General features: G+C 40.6%; 1 protein-coding gene across 8 annotated transcripts in view; it reads right to left on the reverse strand.

Moving 5' to 3' along the window:
* The window catches only part of ZBTB20 (zinc finger and BTB domain containing 20), a 654,299-nt gene that overhangs the window by 141,102 nt on the left and 495,733 nt on the right, over window positions 1-17,464 (reverse strand). Inside the window, exons 1-2 of one of the 8 annotated variants that reach the window (XM_075263312.1) lie at window positions 12,102-12,149; window positions 11,436-11,484 (exon numbers count right to left, since the gene is read on the reverse strand). The exons of 6 other annotated variants lie outside the window; for them this stretch is intronic. The gene's annotated coding sequence lies outside the window, so the exon portion shown is untranslated. Of the gene's footprint in view, window positions 1-11,435; window positions 11,485-12,101; window positions 12,150-17,464 lie in introns of those variants that run through there. One more of the 8 variants, XM_075263306.1, reaches the window with a different exon arrangement.

The raw sequence follows: 17,464 nt of genomic DNA on the forward strand, positions 1-17,464 counted from the left end.
TGAGGAGACCATGTATCATCCTGAGGAGACCACGTATCATCCTGAGGAGACCACGTATCATCCTAGGGAGACCATGTATCATCCTGAAGAGACCATGTATCAGATAAGCGAACCACAAATCATCATTGTAAGACCATGTACTATTAGAAGCAGACCATACAACATCATGAAAATGTGATGCATCAGAACAAGAAGTGTTCATCATGAAGCCAAGACGATGTATGTGCCAATATGGACCATGAACATATAATGCATCAACAGGAGGAGTCAAAGAATTATCAAAGGAGACTATGCCACATTATACGGTATAGAGAATGTGTAACATCATGAGGAGATCATATATAACAATATGAAATCATAAGAAGACAAGACATTATCATAGTGAGAGGAAGTGACATCAGGAGGAGTCCAAGTAACACCATGATATGCTGAAAGGTTCATGCACTATAAGAAGACCACATAGGACATCATCTACAGAAGACCATGAAGAAGACAATATATACATCTACATATCATATATCATCCTGCCATGATACAGTACATCAGTGTAAGGAAAGTGTGGAGAGAGAGAGGAGAGAAACACGCATCAGCATACAGAGACAGAACTGTATATTAGGATGAGGAGAACATACATGGACATCACATGTGGAGAACATACATGGACATCACACGAGGAGAACATACATGGACATCACACGAGGAGAACATACATGGACATCACACGAGGAGATCATACATGGACATCACATGAGGAGAACATACATGGACATCACATGAGGAGAACATACATGGACATCACATGAGGAGAACATACATGGACATCACATGAGGAGAACATACATGGACATCACATGAGGAGAACATACATGGACATCACATGAGGAGAACATACATGGACATCACATGAGGAGAACATACATGGACATCACATGAGGAGAACATACATGGACATCACATGAGGAGAACATACATGGACATCACATGAGGAGAACATACATGGACATCACACGAGGAGATCATACATGGACATCACACGAGGAGATCATACATGGACATCACATGAGGAGAACATACATGGACATCACATGAGGAGAACATACATGGACATCACACGAGGAGAACATACATGGACATCACGAGGAGAACATACAATGATATGATGAGACATATGAGGAGAACATACATGGACACCACATGAGGAGATCATACATGGACATCATAAGATCATGCATCAATATAATGAGACCAGGCGTCAGTAAGAAGAGAACATACATGAAGATACATTCATCTGTATGAAGAGTTCATGCGTTAACATCAGTGATCACAGCGGCAGAAGAGGGAACACCGTACAGTACAGAGACAGAACATGGATGATACGAGGAGACCACGTAAGAAGATGTATGAGGAGAAGGTAAATGAAGCTCTGCCTGTGCAGGAACAGGGACAGGGACTTCAATTCCCAATCCATCCAGAGTGACCAGGGAGCCAGACCAGGCAGCATGAGAAGACTCAGCCATCTCGGGGACATGAATGCTTCTTCTGTACCCCTTATGGCCACCAGAACACCAGGAGAAGACCTATAGCAATACTCATGTCACGGACCTGACACACCAAGGTCTATGTCATGTTATAAACAATAAGAAAAGGGGACGAGGAGGTCTGAAGATTTTCAATGTTTTTTGCTTCATCTAGACTCTTAATGTGCATAACTCTCTGGAAATTGCAAAAAAATTGCAAAATTCTTGGTGTTGCTTTGGATGTGAATGGAGAAGAAAATGTCATGTGACTCAAAATGGGTACAGAGAAGCAAAATGCTATTTGTGGAGGTTCCTCTAGATCAGCATGGACCGGTATCCTGAACTAGACCCCCCATTACATTGGGAAACAAGTGTCATCCAGTGCTACAGTCTCTATGCTCGGAGCCGGGTGGGGGTGTAAGTGCCGTACAGCATGAAGAGGAGGTTATTGCTCCGGTGTCGGTAATTACCACATATACGAGGGGATTAGAAGTGCGGCACGTGGAATATTCCTGACTCCAGGGCCGCCGAGGGGAAGAGAGCAATCTCCTCTGCACTGAGACTGGGAGCGACATTTGTCCTGAGCTTCCTCCTATTATAATGCGGCAGGATCTCCCGAGTCTCCTGTGGATGGAGGACGTGGGTGAGGAGCAGCTTTCAGGTTTCTACACATTACCCCAAACCCCGCTGGGACAACACTTATAATTTCTCCTCCGACTTCTGACACCGAATCAACAACTATTAATTTTTAACCAGAACAAATGTAATTTACTCTATTGACACATGACTGATGAGGAAAGTCAGGAGGAAGAAGAGAAGAAGAGGAGCCCGATCCTGGAGATCAGAGGGGAGGCCTGCAGCCGGCGCCACAGCCTGGAGAGTGTAATAAGTACACCTGATGTAAGTACTGGGGGGGCAGGGGCGTAACATGAAGGAACCAGCATATCACCCCAGCCCTGCAGATACATAGGTTACTGTCACCAGAACCAGCATATCACCCCAGCCCTGCAGATAGATAGGTTACTGTCACCAGACCCAGCATATCACCCCAGCCCTGCAGATAGATAGTTTACTGTCACCAGAACCAGCATATCACCCCAGCCCTGTAGATAGATAGGTTACTGTCACCAGAACCAGCATATCACCCCAGCCCTGCAGATAGATAGTTTACTGTCACCAGAACCAGCATATCACCCCAGCCCTGCAGATAGATAGGTTACTGTCACCAGAACCAGCATATCACCCCAGCCCTGCAGATAGATAGGTTACTGTCACCAGAACCAGCATATCACCCCAGCCCTGCAGATAGATAGGTTACTGTCACCAGAACCAGCATATCCTCCCAGCCCTGCAGATAGATAGGTTACTGTCACCAGAACCAGTATATCACCCCAGCCCTGCAGATAGATAGGTTACTGTCACCAGAACCAGCATATCACCCCAGTCCTGCAGATAGATAGGTTAGTGTCACCAGAACCAGCATATCACCCAGCCCTGCAGATAGATAGGTTACTGTCACCAGAACCAGCATATTACCCCAGCCCTGCAGATAGATAGTTTACTGTCACCAGACCCAGCATATCACCCCAGCCCTGCAGATAGATAGGTTACTGTCACCAGACCCAGTATATCACCCCAGCCCTGCAGATAGATAGGTTACTGTCACCAGAACCAGCATATCACCCCAGCCCTGCAGATAGATAGTTTACTGTCACCAGACCCAGCATATCACCCCAGCCCTGCAGATAGATAGGTTACTGTCACCAGACCCAGCATATCACCCCAGCCCTGCAGATAGATAGGTTACTGTCACCTGAACCAGCATATCACCCCAGCCCTGCAGATAGATAGGTTACTGTCACCAGACCCAGCATATCACCCCAGCCCTGTAGATAGATAGGTTACTGTCACCAGACCCAGCATATCACCCCAGCCCTGCAGATAGATAGGTTACTGTCACCAGACCCAGCATATCACCCCAGCCCTGCAGATAGATAGGTTACTGTCACCAGACCCAGCATATCACCCCAGCCCTGTAGATAGATAGGTTACTGTCACTAGAACCAGCATATCACCCCAGCCCTGCAGATAGATAGTTTACTGTCACCAGAACCAGCATATCACCCCAGCCCTGCAGATAGATAGGTTACTGTCACCAGAACCAGCATATCACCCCAGTCCTGCAGATAGATAGGTTACTGTCACCAGAACCAGCATATCACCCCAGCCCTGCAGATAGATAGGTTACTGTCACCAGAACCAGCATATCCTCCCAGCCCTGCAGATAGATAGGTTACTGTCACCAGAACCAGCATATCACCCCAGCCCTGCAGATAGATAGGTTACTGTCACCAGACCCAGTATATCACCCCAGCCCTGCAGATAGATAGGTTACTGTCACCAGAACCAGCATATCACCCCAGCCCTGCAGATAGATAGTTTACTGTCACCAGACCCAGCATATCACCCCAGCCCTGCAGATAGATAGGTTACTGTCACCAGACCCAGCATATCACCCCAGCCCTGCAGATAGATAGGTTACTGTCACCTGAACCAGCATATCACCCCAGCCCTGCAGATAGATAGGTTACTGTCACCTGAACCAGCATATCACCCCAGCCCTGCAGATAGATAGGTTACTATCACCAGAACCAGCATATCACCCCAGTCCTGCAGATAGATAGGTTACTGTCACCAGACCCAGCATATCACCCCAGCCCTGCAGATAGATAGGTTACTGTCACCAGAACCAGCATATCACCCCAGCCCTGCAGATAGATAGGTTACTGTCACCAGAACCAGTATATCACCCCAGCCCTGCAGATAGATAGGTTACTGTCACCAGAACCAGCATATCACCCCAGTCCTGAAGATAGATAGAAAAAAAAGGTACAAAAAGGTTCAGCTCACCCGCAGGTTGATTTCAGACATCGGCTTTTCAATGGTTAAATTCTTCGGGGTGCACGGCAATACAGTCTATTCCTTGAGTGTAATATCTCCACGGCAAAAAACAAATTTCTCCAGCAACTCTCTGATGATAAAATATAACTTTTATTCAGAAAACATCATAAAATGACAAAAAATTTGATGTCGATCACAAAATAAAGAAAAAAAATATATAAACCCCCTAAAAACCGCAGATGCGTTGCGGAACCATCGTTCCTTCCTCAGCGCATGCTCTGAATAGAATGACCTGGGTTAATATAGGTTTCTCACCCATCTCAATTTCCGGTGTTAGGGAACCACCCTGGTCATCTTTGCAAATTATTCGTCACCTGGACCTGAAGCTCCACTAGTTATAACATATGCATATATACCGAAATATATCTATGTTACTCCTGAACCCTAATTTATTATAAGGATACAAAAGAAGAACATTCAACCTTCTCTACAGGTCATCCAAAAGGATTTTTTTCCCCTCAACCCATCAAGATTATAAATCGGTAAATATGAGTGAATTCACACTGCCTGCGTTAAAAACAAAAAAAAACAAAAAACCTGATTCTATATTTTTTTTCTTTATTTTGTGATCGACATCAAATTTTTTGTCATTTTATGATGTTTTCTGAATAAAAGTTATATTTTATCATCGGAGAGTTGCCGGAGAAGTTTGTTTTTGCTGCAGATAGATAGGTTAGTTATTAGGGGACATAATTCACAGACATTTTCCATCCCTCATAGATTTGTCTAAAGGGCAAACATTTGATGTATCAAAAAGTTGGTGATGTGAATGGCCCCCTGTTATTTTAATGCGTCCATGTGATGCCCATTAAAATCAATGTGTACATCATTGGTATGAATAGAGGCTTTAGCTCACAGAGCACCAACTGCACTGACACACTGCTCCAAACCGCCATCGTCACCTGTGTGAGCAGGACTAGGTCAGGACGGCCTTCGGACCACGGGCTGTAAACAATTAACCTTCTCATTCTCCGCCATGAACTGTATCTGCTCTGTTTTTTGTTACGTTATTTCCATAATAAGAGATTTCCATCATGTCGCCTCCAAGTCGGTCCAGCTGCGGAGAGCGATTTCATGTTTTTTGTCTGACCCTTCTAGCGCTGACGTCATCCCCTTATGTATCAGTTGTTCCGATGTCTAAGAACTTTTCTATCATTACATTTATCACATCTGCTCATCGTCTCTGCTTAGGTTTCTATTTACACGACTTTCCATTCTGCAATACCTACGTGCGGCCTGTAGGTGTCACTGTGACCAGTTCACCTATAAGAAAATGGAAGGTAATTCCCACAGTGACACCTACAGGTCATAGCTCAGTACTACACCGTGCACATAGTTATGCAGCTAAATGGGGAATGATTCATTTTCAGCAATTTTTTCTCACTTTACTGTAGTTTGCCAAAAATTGGAAATAATTCAAAATGACAAAAAATTTGAACTATGAATCGTATGGAAGAAGACACGGCATATACTGTAGACTTATATCACATAGGTACAAGGAGGACCAGCCATATTACATAACTCTTCCAGCCACGGCCCATCATGTACAACAAAAATCGCCTAAATTCACAATATATACAACCCTGAATGTTTCAATCCAGAAATTCTACGACAAATCTTTATGACAAACATAAAAGCCGTCCATTTAAAAAAAAATTCCCAAAAATCTGAATAATACAGCAGTAAGCCTGCAGTATTGGGCAGGGTCACTAGACCCGGGGACCCGAACGACTGAGAGCCCGTCCGCTAAAACAGCGATTACCCGCAGACACCCTCAAGTACCATAGACTATAATGGGATCTGTCGGGTTTCCGCTGTTTATATACTGAATAGTCCCCCGCCAGGACTTGTCTCTCTGCTGATTTTTGGCGGATTTTCCTACAGACATCCGACACAGATGTGAACGCAGTCTTAGGCCTCACGTTGCAGAACGCATTTTTTGGTTGCAGTTTTTTGAGCCAAAGTCAAGATGGGGTTACAAAAGGATTGTGGAATATCTGGGAAATTTCTTCTACTTCAACCTTTGGCTCAATCCCCTCCTGCAACAAAATCTGCAACACAAAAGCTGCGTTTCTGCAACGTGGGGCCTCAGCCTTAGATTATTCTCTTACGGATATAATGTGTATTAAACCTTATTACCAGAACGGAGAGATAATATTTGATCGCTTAGTAAACGTCCAGGACCAACAACGTTATTTTCAACATTTTTAAGAGTAAAAAGAATCTGATATTACTGGAAATTTTCTTGCAATGTTCCAGGGAAGCCGCGCTGCATCACTAGCTAATATACACTGAGCAATGGCAGATGATAAAGGGAAGGAGAGACGCAGAAATGGCACAAAGCAGAGATTGCATTCACCCGGGGTGGGAGACGTTTCAGTTTTAACACCTCGAGGTGCACAAAAGCAGTAACTACAGATCTAGGTGTCCATCCCTAAATAATGTCACCTGTCCGCTCTGAGACTGCACAAGCTCACACCCGTCACCCCATGCACACATGTATATCCCTTGTCTTCTGGTGCATGTAGTGCTAATGCCAAAGGGTGTAACCCCCCCCCCCCACGGTCCAATCCAAATAATGTGGGCTCTTGGCGCTCAGACTGCACCCCCTGCTGCTTCAGCCTCTTACCTATGGAGCTTAGACACTCTGGAATATGTAGCCTCAATATCAGGAGTGTTAGAGAGACCCATAAACCCCCATATGTAATGCTGCATGGTTGGCTCACGACATGGGAGGACTGGGTCCCTCTAATCCTGTTTATTTATTTATTTATTTTTATTTTTATTTTTTTTGGGGGGGGCTTACAGTTTTAGAACTTCCAGGTGTGAATAAGCACTACAGTGACGGCATGAACATTATCTCACTGCCACCCCCTGTAGGTTCATTGTCGGTCATATATATAATATTTATCTGGGACATTAGCCCAATATAATGTTGCACAAATGGGCACCTCATGACTCTGATTTTGGGGCTCTGGTGTCAGGATTCCTAGTACAATACACGGAATACAAGATTACCCTTCCCAAATCCCCAGCACAGTGAGGCAGGTTGTCAGCTCCTCTCTCTGGAGCCAGTGAGTCATGGATCTGAGGATTAGTGAATTTCTATAGGATGAGTCAATACATCCTGTCCTGACTCATGTCATCCCTGGCCCTCTCATATGGGCCATATTTGCATCACTGATTGTGGGGGTTTATGGGTCATGGCCCTCACTGTGTCCAGAGAAAGTGGCATCCAGTCAACAGAGAGGGCCCCTGTGTAAGAACAGCTATGGGCACCTTGTGTTCCTTTATCTCAAAATAAAATGCCATCTATGTCACCCTAACAATCCACCAAACCAGTGCAGGGAGCCCAATGCAGGGAATCCAGGGAAGGGAAACCAGTGCAGATAGACCAGTGCAGAGGGGCCAGTGCTGGGAGACCAGTGAAGAGGGACCAGTGCTGGGAGACCAGTGAAGAGGGACCAGTGCTGGGAGACCAGTGAAGAGGGACCAGTGCTGGGAGACCAGTGAAGAGAGACCAGTGAAGAGAGACCAGTGCAGGGAGACCAGTGCAGGGAGACCAGTGCAGAAGGACCAGTGCAGGGAGACCAGTCAAGAGGGACCAGGGAAGAGAGACCAGTACAGAGGGACAAGTGCAGGGAGCGCAGTGCAGAGAGACCAGCGCAGATAGACCAGGGAAGGGAGACCAGTGCAGAGGGACTAATGCAAGGAGACCAGTGCAGAGGGGCCAGTGCAGAGGGGCCAGTGCTGGGAGACCAGTGAAGAGGGACCAGTGCTGGGAGACCAGTGAAGAGGGACCAGTGCTGGGAGACCAGTGAAGAGGGACCAGTGCTGGGAGACCAGTGAAGAGGGACCAGTGCTGGGAGACCAGTGAAGAGAGACCAGTGAAGAGAGACCAGTGCAGGGAGACCAGTGCAGAAGGACCAGTGCAGGGAGACCAGTCAAGAGGGACCAGGGAAGAGAGACCAGTACAGAGGGACAAGTGCAGGGAGCGCAGTGCAGAGAGACCAGCGCAGATAGACCAGGGAAGGGAGACCAGTGCAGAGGGACTAATGCAAGGAGACTAGTACAGGGAGACCAGTGCAGGGAGACCAGTGCAGAGGGACAAGTGCAGCATTCAGTGCAGTGCAGTGCAGTATTCCCCAATACCTTTCAAGGGCCACTAACAGGTGACATTCCTGGGATCTGGAGCCTCAGTGGGTCCATCAGCCAGCGCCGCACACTGGTTATAAGGCTCGCACAGTTTTCCTGGATTTTTTTTTCTTATTTTTTGGCAGGCGGACATTAAGAGTGGAATGTCCCCCCATGTTCTGTACTTCATGAGCCAAGGGGTCTCAGCAGGTGTCTACAGGACACTGGACGGCTTTATGCCCTGATCCAAATTTACAATGTCCAATACAGAAAGATGGAGAAATGTCTCTGCTTATATCATATAATGCTACACTATATGTGTGATTACATTATCCTAGAACATATCTAATGCTACATTATATTAGACTATACTATATTATACTGTAATATATTATTATATTACATACTATAATACCCTATGTGACATTACATTATCCTATAAGCTATATAATGCTGCAATATATTATAGGATACTGTATATAGTATAGCGTTACATTATATTATTATACCCTATGTGTGATTACATTATCCTAGAACATATTTAAAGCTACATTATATCAGGCTATACTGTATGTGATAATATATTATGTCCTATGTAAGATTACATGCCTAATGCTAATTACTGTATATTCTGATACCTCTGTAGATAGTATTACATTATATTATACTACATTGTATTATATTATTATAACCTATGTATGATGACATTATCCTTCATTATATCTAATAGTATATACTATATTATACTATATTGTATATCATATTACATTATCCTATATGGCATTGCATTATAATATACAGAATGTACAATGACATTATCTTACATTATATTATTATACCACACTATATGTACAAATACACTATCCTACATTATATCTAATACTACATTATAGTATACTATAGTGTATTACATGATCCTACATTATACCTAATGCTATATACTGCACTATATCTATATTATTACATTATCCAATATTGCATTGCATTATATTATACTATACCATTATCCTACATTACATCTAATGCTACATTATATTATATTATACTATACTACATGTGATATTACCTTATTCTATATTATATTATTATACCATACTATATGTACACTTAGATTGTACTACATTATATCTAGTACTACATTATATGATACTATACTTTATGCGGTATTACATTATCCTATATTATTTTATTCTGCGTGTATTATTTCCTTATCCTATATTTCATTATATTGTACTCAATGATACTAATGTATTCTATATGTATTCTTCCATTATACATTGTATCTAACACTATATTACACTATATACATTGTACTACATTATATTTTTCATTATACTATGTTACATACATGATGTGATTACATTATAACTGTAGTGCAGTATAGTATATAGTAATATATTACATACTGTATATATATATATATATATATATATATATATATATATATTCTGCATTGTTTCATACATAGACATTGATAGTTTTGATCTCTCGTCTTATTAATAGTTTTTATTTTACTTGGACTTTTTTTTTTAATCCAAAAAAAATTCTACACTGCCAATAATTATTATATTCTACTTTATCCAATGTCACATTATATATTATTAAGCTATCAGATCATATTACTCCATTACATTGTGCTATAGGGTATATGTATATTATTCTATACATAGACGAGGCTTTTCTTCTAATATTTTCTTATACCCATTGTTCAGTGTATACTTATTATTATAATCCTCTCCTTCTTTTATTTTCCGCTATATTTTACCATACATCTGATATTATCTATACATCTATGTTATATATAGTGCTGTGTATTATAGAATGACATTATGTGTTAGATATTCTTTATCCTATATTACCTGTGTTACCATTTTTTCACATTTGATCTATAAGTTGATACATTTTGATTTTTGTTACATTTTTATCTCTTACTTTCAGTATTTTATTTCTCCTTCCTTCTATAACATAATATATGTTTAATACACCAGATTTTGAGATGTTTTTTATTCCATTAACCCTCAGACACCTGACATGAGACTCCTCAGATTCGCTTCCCGATGCCTGACACACATTAGTATTAACATCTTGTGACGTTCAGCCATTGATTCTGCCAATTTCACAAATTATCAGCCAAAAAAATCCCACCGCTGGGCCGCTCCTCGCTGCCTTGTAGTAGGTGTGTCACAACTTCTGATGTTTTTCTTTCGCTCACGTTGTGGGGGGGACCCGCGGGGTGAACCTCAATGTTCTACTTCTATGGTATATAGTATATGAGATTATGGCGAGAAGGTGCGATGGAAGCCCCGAGAACACAAGGGCGCACTCGTAGGACGCTCCTTAAAGTGCCGGACTGAGAAATTCATTCCAGTGCAACTTTTTGATTTTTTTTTTTTTTTTGGCCAGTGCCGGATGTCGTTATCTGTGTCTCAATGAATGAAGAACTACCAGGAGAATATCATCCTAATATTTTCCTAATTCGTCATTTTTCCCGCCTTTATACGATGCAGCGAAGGGAAACGGTTAAGGACGGGATTATTACTACGAGGCACGAATGTAAAAGAGTAATAGTATAAAAAAAATAGAAAAAAGTTGCCTCGGCCGGGCTGGAACACAACAGCACTGTGTAGGCCTGGTAACACTCACTGACCAGTACTGGACCGGGCTCAGGGTGGGGGTGGGGGCTGCCTGTCGCACTAAAATTAATAAAATTCTGTGTGATTTTCCCAGTATTTCCCGTAGGAATGCAGCTGGCACGGGCTGAGACAAACCAACAAACTTTACACGGGACAAACATCCACAATAAAGCAATAGAATGAGGCTTACTGTGACTCGGGCCCTGCTGGGATCGATCGACACTTGGCAATGCCGAGGCCTGGACGGGACACCGAAGAGACAAAAATAAAGAAAAAATAAGGATTGATATAGTGACGCTCAATGGAAAAGCCTTAAGATGCAAAGGAAAATAAAAAAAACAAAGCAAAAGTAGGACGACAGTTGGGGGGGGGGGGAGGTGGGACCACAAGGAAGCTGGTGGGGGGTGGGGTACTGCCCCGGATCACTCCTCGCTACCCGTTAAGTCTGGCCTTTTCCTAATAACTATACTTCCCCTGTAGAATTTTTTTTTTTTCCTCCCTCTTTCTTGGCCGGGCCATCGGCAGAATGCAAATGCTTGGAACGGAGAGAGACGTGAACGGCTGCCAGTTAAAAACTCCAAGTGATGGATCCACATATTTTCCCACTCTCTGTACCAGCACCTTGTTTGTCGTGCCAAATCCGACACCCACTGGCGGCATCAGGATATCTCGCCCAACTCTGGGCACCGGGCACATGTTACTCCGAAGCCAATGTGAGTGTAGCGAGCGGCAAACTGCTAGCTCAGCACTAAACGCTGCTGAAACCTCTCTCTCCTGTTGCCGTAGGTCTCCCCGGGGAGGGGCAGTAACACCCTGCATCCTCGACACCTGAAAGCCATGGATTCCCACCACTCACCGACGTGGTGGCGGTTGCTCCGCTTTCCATCCGGCGATGACGCTGCTCGCCACACTCGCAGCCTCCCGAGAGCGGCCGGCTAGGATTCTGATAATAGCTTCACGCTTTAACTCACTGATTTTTTTTTTTTTTTAGTTCACAGTGTTCCAGAGTGCAGCGCTGGGAGGGGAGGAGGAGGAAAATTACTGGAGCCTCTTACGATTCAACTTCCACTAACCGAGAGGAAATGTCTTATTAAACAAACAACCAACAACAACAAGACGAGAGCAAAAAAAAAATGACATCTATACATAACGGGTCCGTCTCGTCTTGCCAGAGGAATTTGTATCATTGTGTCCTGATAGGAAACTTTACACAGCAGAAATGCAGCCAGCAGCGTCTCGGCTCTACGCAGGCACAAGAGAAAAAGCTGCCTTTTTTTTTTTTTTCCTGAGTGAATATTTATTTTCGTACGTTGTCTCCCAGCCGAGTCGCTGAACAGTCCAAATTCAACAGATTGTCCCGTTGTCAAGATTCTGCTGGGCGGCTGAGCATGTTAACTCCACGGAGAAGGGTGAATCCTGCATCGTGAGGAGCAGCCAAGGCCCCGGAGACGTCTTACAGGGCGGGCGTGCATCCAAAGAACCGGAGAGGGAACTGCTTGAATAGCAATTCAAAAATGGAAAGTTATTACAGGAGTGGTCGCCTCGGGAGGGGTCTCCTTGGGATTCTCTGCTACGGGTCAGAGGGCTACAGACCAAGCTTTCCTGTATTGAGGGTCATGTTGTCAGAATTCCAAGAGGCTGTAATAAATCCATGAGGCCTATTAGACATCTGATATAGAATTAAGATACAACTTTTATTATATTCTCTATAAAACTCCATTACAGTCCTGAGATATACGATAAGATTAGATATAGCTGTATGTGCTGCGCTTCACCTCACTGCACAGATAGACAAGTGGGCAGGTCTGCAGGACTCTCCAGATTGTATACACAGCAAGACCCAAGTGACTGAAAGGATATTTATTGCCCCATCCCAACATATTTTGCCACGCTCAGAGAGGTGTCAGCTCTGATAAGAAGCAGAGAATATACCAGAGAGACATTCCCCTAGCTGCAGATATGGACACAGAGTATATAGGTATACACGAGAGCCCTGACAACCGCTGTATTGCACACATTAGAAGACAGATGAGAGCTCAGAATACACGTAGCAACTAGAGATAAACAAGTAGTGTTCCATCACATACCTCGGTCAAATATCGCGCGGTAAATATTGGATTCCCCTCCCTCCTTCCCTGGCACATTTTTTTTTACACCAAATACTATGCAGGGGAGGTATTCGATTGAATATACTCATCTCTAGTAGTGACCATTAATAACAAGACAATTGTTACGAGGAGCAGATAATACATGAGAGCTCGGGGAGAATATGGACACGAGGAGGGACGACCACCCCATGTGATAAATACCCACCATTTCATATACTACCCCAACAACCAGTGCGATAATATAAGAAGATCAGTGATGGTGCTGTGATTATTCATCCTATATAATGTGTATTGTATAATGACACTGCACAGGTAGTAATAGATGAAAGACCATCAATGCAGCCTATAAATTATCACAGGAACCCAAAATATCACAGATACCTATCAATATGCCCCTACAGGACACCGAGCCCCTATAGAGCAATACCGACCAATAATAATGCGCCCCGTGCTGGGGTGATTGTATTTCTGCCATAGAGTATATTGTATACTTTAACCTTGTAGAGTGTATTATCTAGTATAGTATATTGTATAACATATTACATATAGTGTAGTGTACAGTATATTATAGGTTATCTACTATAGCATACTATACCGTAGAGTTTATAATCTAGTTTATAGTATATTGCACAATATATGATAAGCTATATTATGTAGTATAGCATAGTATATAGTAAAGTATACGCCATAGTTTATAGTATATTGTACAGTATATTATATATTATCTACTATAGTATATGAAATAAAATGTTATCAGCTATAGTTTATTGTATAGTATTTTATCTACTGCAGTATATTGTCTAGTACATTGCATGATATATTATATAGCATTTTATCTACCATAGTATATCTTAAATTATATGATCGTTTATTGTATAGTTTATTATCTACTATAATATATGGTGCAGTATATTATATAGCATATGAGCTACTAAGAGTATAATATATTATATAGTACATGGTATAGTATATTATCTACTACAGTATATTGTATAGTTTATTATCTCCTAAGAGTATGATATACTGTACGTTATATTATGTAGTTTATTGTACATGGTATACTATATTATTGACTCCAGTAAATTGTATAGTATATTACAGGATATTATCTACTATACTATGGCGCATTGTAAACTGCAATATTGTATTGGTTATAGTATAATAAATCTGCTATAGTATATTATATGGTATATTATCTACAATAGTATATTGAATCGTATATTATGTAGTATGTTATAAAGTACATCATAAAGTATATTTATAGTACAGTACCCACTATAGTATATTATATATTGTATTATTTACTAAAGTATATTGTAGAGTATATTACATATTGGATTATTTAGTATAGAATATACAGTATGTTATATCATTTATAGTACATTGTACAGTATATTATACAGTATATTATCTTCTATAGTATGGTTTATTTTATAATATATATCTTCTATATCTTCTATAGTATATTGTATAGTGTTTAGTATATTACACAGTACATTATAGTCCATATTAGCTACTATAGTAAACGCAAAGTATATTATATAGTATATTACTTACCATAGAATAGTATGTTGTAATATATATAGCTGTATATTGTACAGGATATTCTATAGTCTGCTATTACTATAGTATAGCATTGTATATGTTTTACATAGGTTATTATCTACTATAGTCTAATACATTGTAATGCATATTGTACAGTCTATTATAATGAATATTAACTATAGTATAGTGTATTGTAAAATATATGATACAGTTTATTGCCGAGTATATTGTGCAGTCTATTACATAGTATAGTAATATATAGTATATAAAGTATAGACTGTCTCTATCCCTTTTTCCTCACAGATTGTAAACCCCTGTGGGCAGAGCCCCCTACCCCACTGTGCCTTTTGGTCAATGGTAGTATTGGTTTTGTTTTGTATATTTATTATTATTATTATTATTATTATTATTATTTATTTATTTATTTATATAGCACCTTTAATTCCCATGGTGCTCTGTACATTATTATATTAATCCCATGGTGCTGTGTACATTATTATATTCATTCCATGGTGCTGTACATTATTATATTAATCCCATGGTGCTCTGTACATTATTATATTAATCCCATGGTGCTCTGTACATTATTATATTAATTCCCATGCTGCTGTACATTATTATATTAATCCCATGGTGCTGTACATTATTATTTTAATCCCATGGTGCTGTACATTATTATATTAATTCCCATGCTGCTGTACATTATTATATTAATTCCATGGTGCTCTGTACATTATTATATTAATCCCATGGTGCTGTACATTATTATATTAATCCCATGGTGCTCTGTACATTATTATATTATTCCCATGGTGCTGCACATTATTATATTAATCCCATGGTGCTGTACATTATTATATTAATTCCATGGTGCTCTGTACATTATTATATTAATTCCATGGTGCTGTACATTATTATATTAATCCCATGGTGCTCTGTACATTATTATATTATTCCCATGGTGCTGCACATTATTATATTAATCCCATGGTGCTGTACATTATTATATTAATTCCATGGTGCTCTGTACATTATTATATTAATCCCATGGTGATCTGTACATTATTATATTAATTCCATGGTGATGTACATTATTATATTAATTCCATGGTGCTCTGTACATTATTATATTAATCCCATGGTGCTCTGTACATTATTATATTAATTCCATGGTGCTCTGTACATTATTATATTAATTCCATGGTGCTGTACATTATTATATTAATTCCATGGTGCTCTGTACATTATTATATTAATCCCATGGTGCTGTACATTATTATATTAATCCCATGGTGCTCTGTACATTATTATATTAATCCCATGGTGCTGTACATTATTATATTAATTACATGGTGCTCTGTACATTATTATATTAATTCCATGGTGCTCTGTACATTATTATATTAATCCCATGGTGCTGTACATTATTATATTAATTCCATGGTGCTCTGTACATTATTATATTAATTCCATGGTGCTCTGTACATTATTATATTAATCCCATGGTGCTGTACATTATTATATTAATTCCATGGTGCTCTGTACATTATTATATTAATCCCATGGTGCTGTACATTATTATATTAATTCCATGGTGCTCTGTACATTATTATATTAATCCCATGGTGCTCTGTACATTATTATATTAATCCCATGGTGATCTGTACATTATTATATTAATTCCATGGTGCTGTACATTATTATATTAATTCCATGTTGCTGTACATTTTATAATATTAATTCCATGGTTCTCTGTACATTATTATATTAATTCCATGGTGCTCTGTACATTATTATATTAATATAATAATGTACAGAGCACCATGGGATTAATGGTGCAAAAGAAAGAAAGAAAGAATAGTATATTATCTACTATAGTATATATTTTATAGTATATTATATATATTTACTATAGTGAATTGCAGAGATGAGCGAACAGTTAAATATTCGAGATTTGATATTCGTTTCGACTAGCCCCTCAATATTTGACTATTCGAACGAATATTGATTCCCATTATAGTCTATGGGGAAAAATGCTTCGTTACAGGGGAAGCCACACAGAGTACAGCATTCGGCCAATCAACGCTGGTTCTGCCGGAGGAGGCGGAGTCTAAGATCGGTCCACAGCAGTCTCCATTGTGGTCCGATCTCAGATGTAGCAGAGCTGAGTGTGCGCTGAGCTCTGCTACTTCTGTAGCTTGTGCTTATTCCGTAGATGCGGTGGAATATTTCTAGTCCCAGCTGCTTTAGATGCAAAAACAGCTCTGAAAACTGCGGCACTTTGTGGTAAATCCTGCTGAAATTTTATGACCCAGAGAATATTTGTTGCAGCTGCAGATTCTTCCCTGAAGTAGTCGCTGACTAGTCTCAATGAATTACATTGGGGCTCATCCACTGGCAGAAATCTTGAAATTTAGGCCAAGACTTCTGCCTAAGGCAAATCTGATCGGCCCGGACTCGTTTAGCTCCCGGATTTATCACAGGTAACCGCAGATTCAGATACTGGGGATGCCAGAGATATGGGAAAGGCCAAATATCTCTCCTTTCATCCAGTTTATTTCTCTGT

The sequence above is a fragment of the Leptodactylus fuscus genome, chromosome 2 (genome assembly GCF_031893055.1).
Source record: "Leptodactylus fuscus isolate aLepFus1 chromosome 2, aLepFus1.hap2, whole genome shotgun sequence".
Lineage (NCBI taxonomy): Eukaryota > Metazoa > Chordata > Amphibia > Anura > Leptodactylidae > Leptodactylus > Leptodactylus fuscus.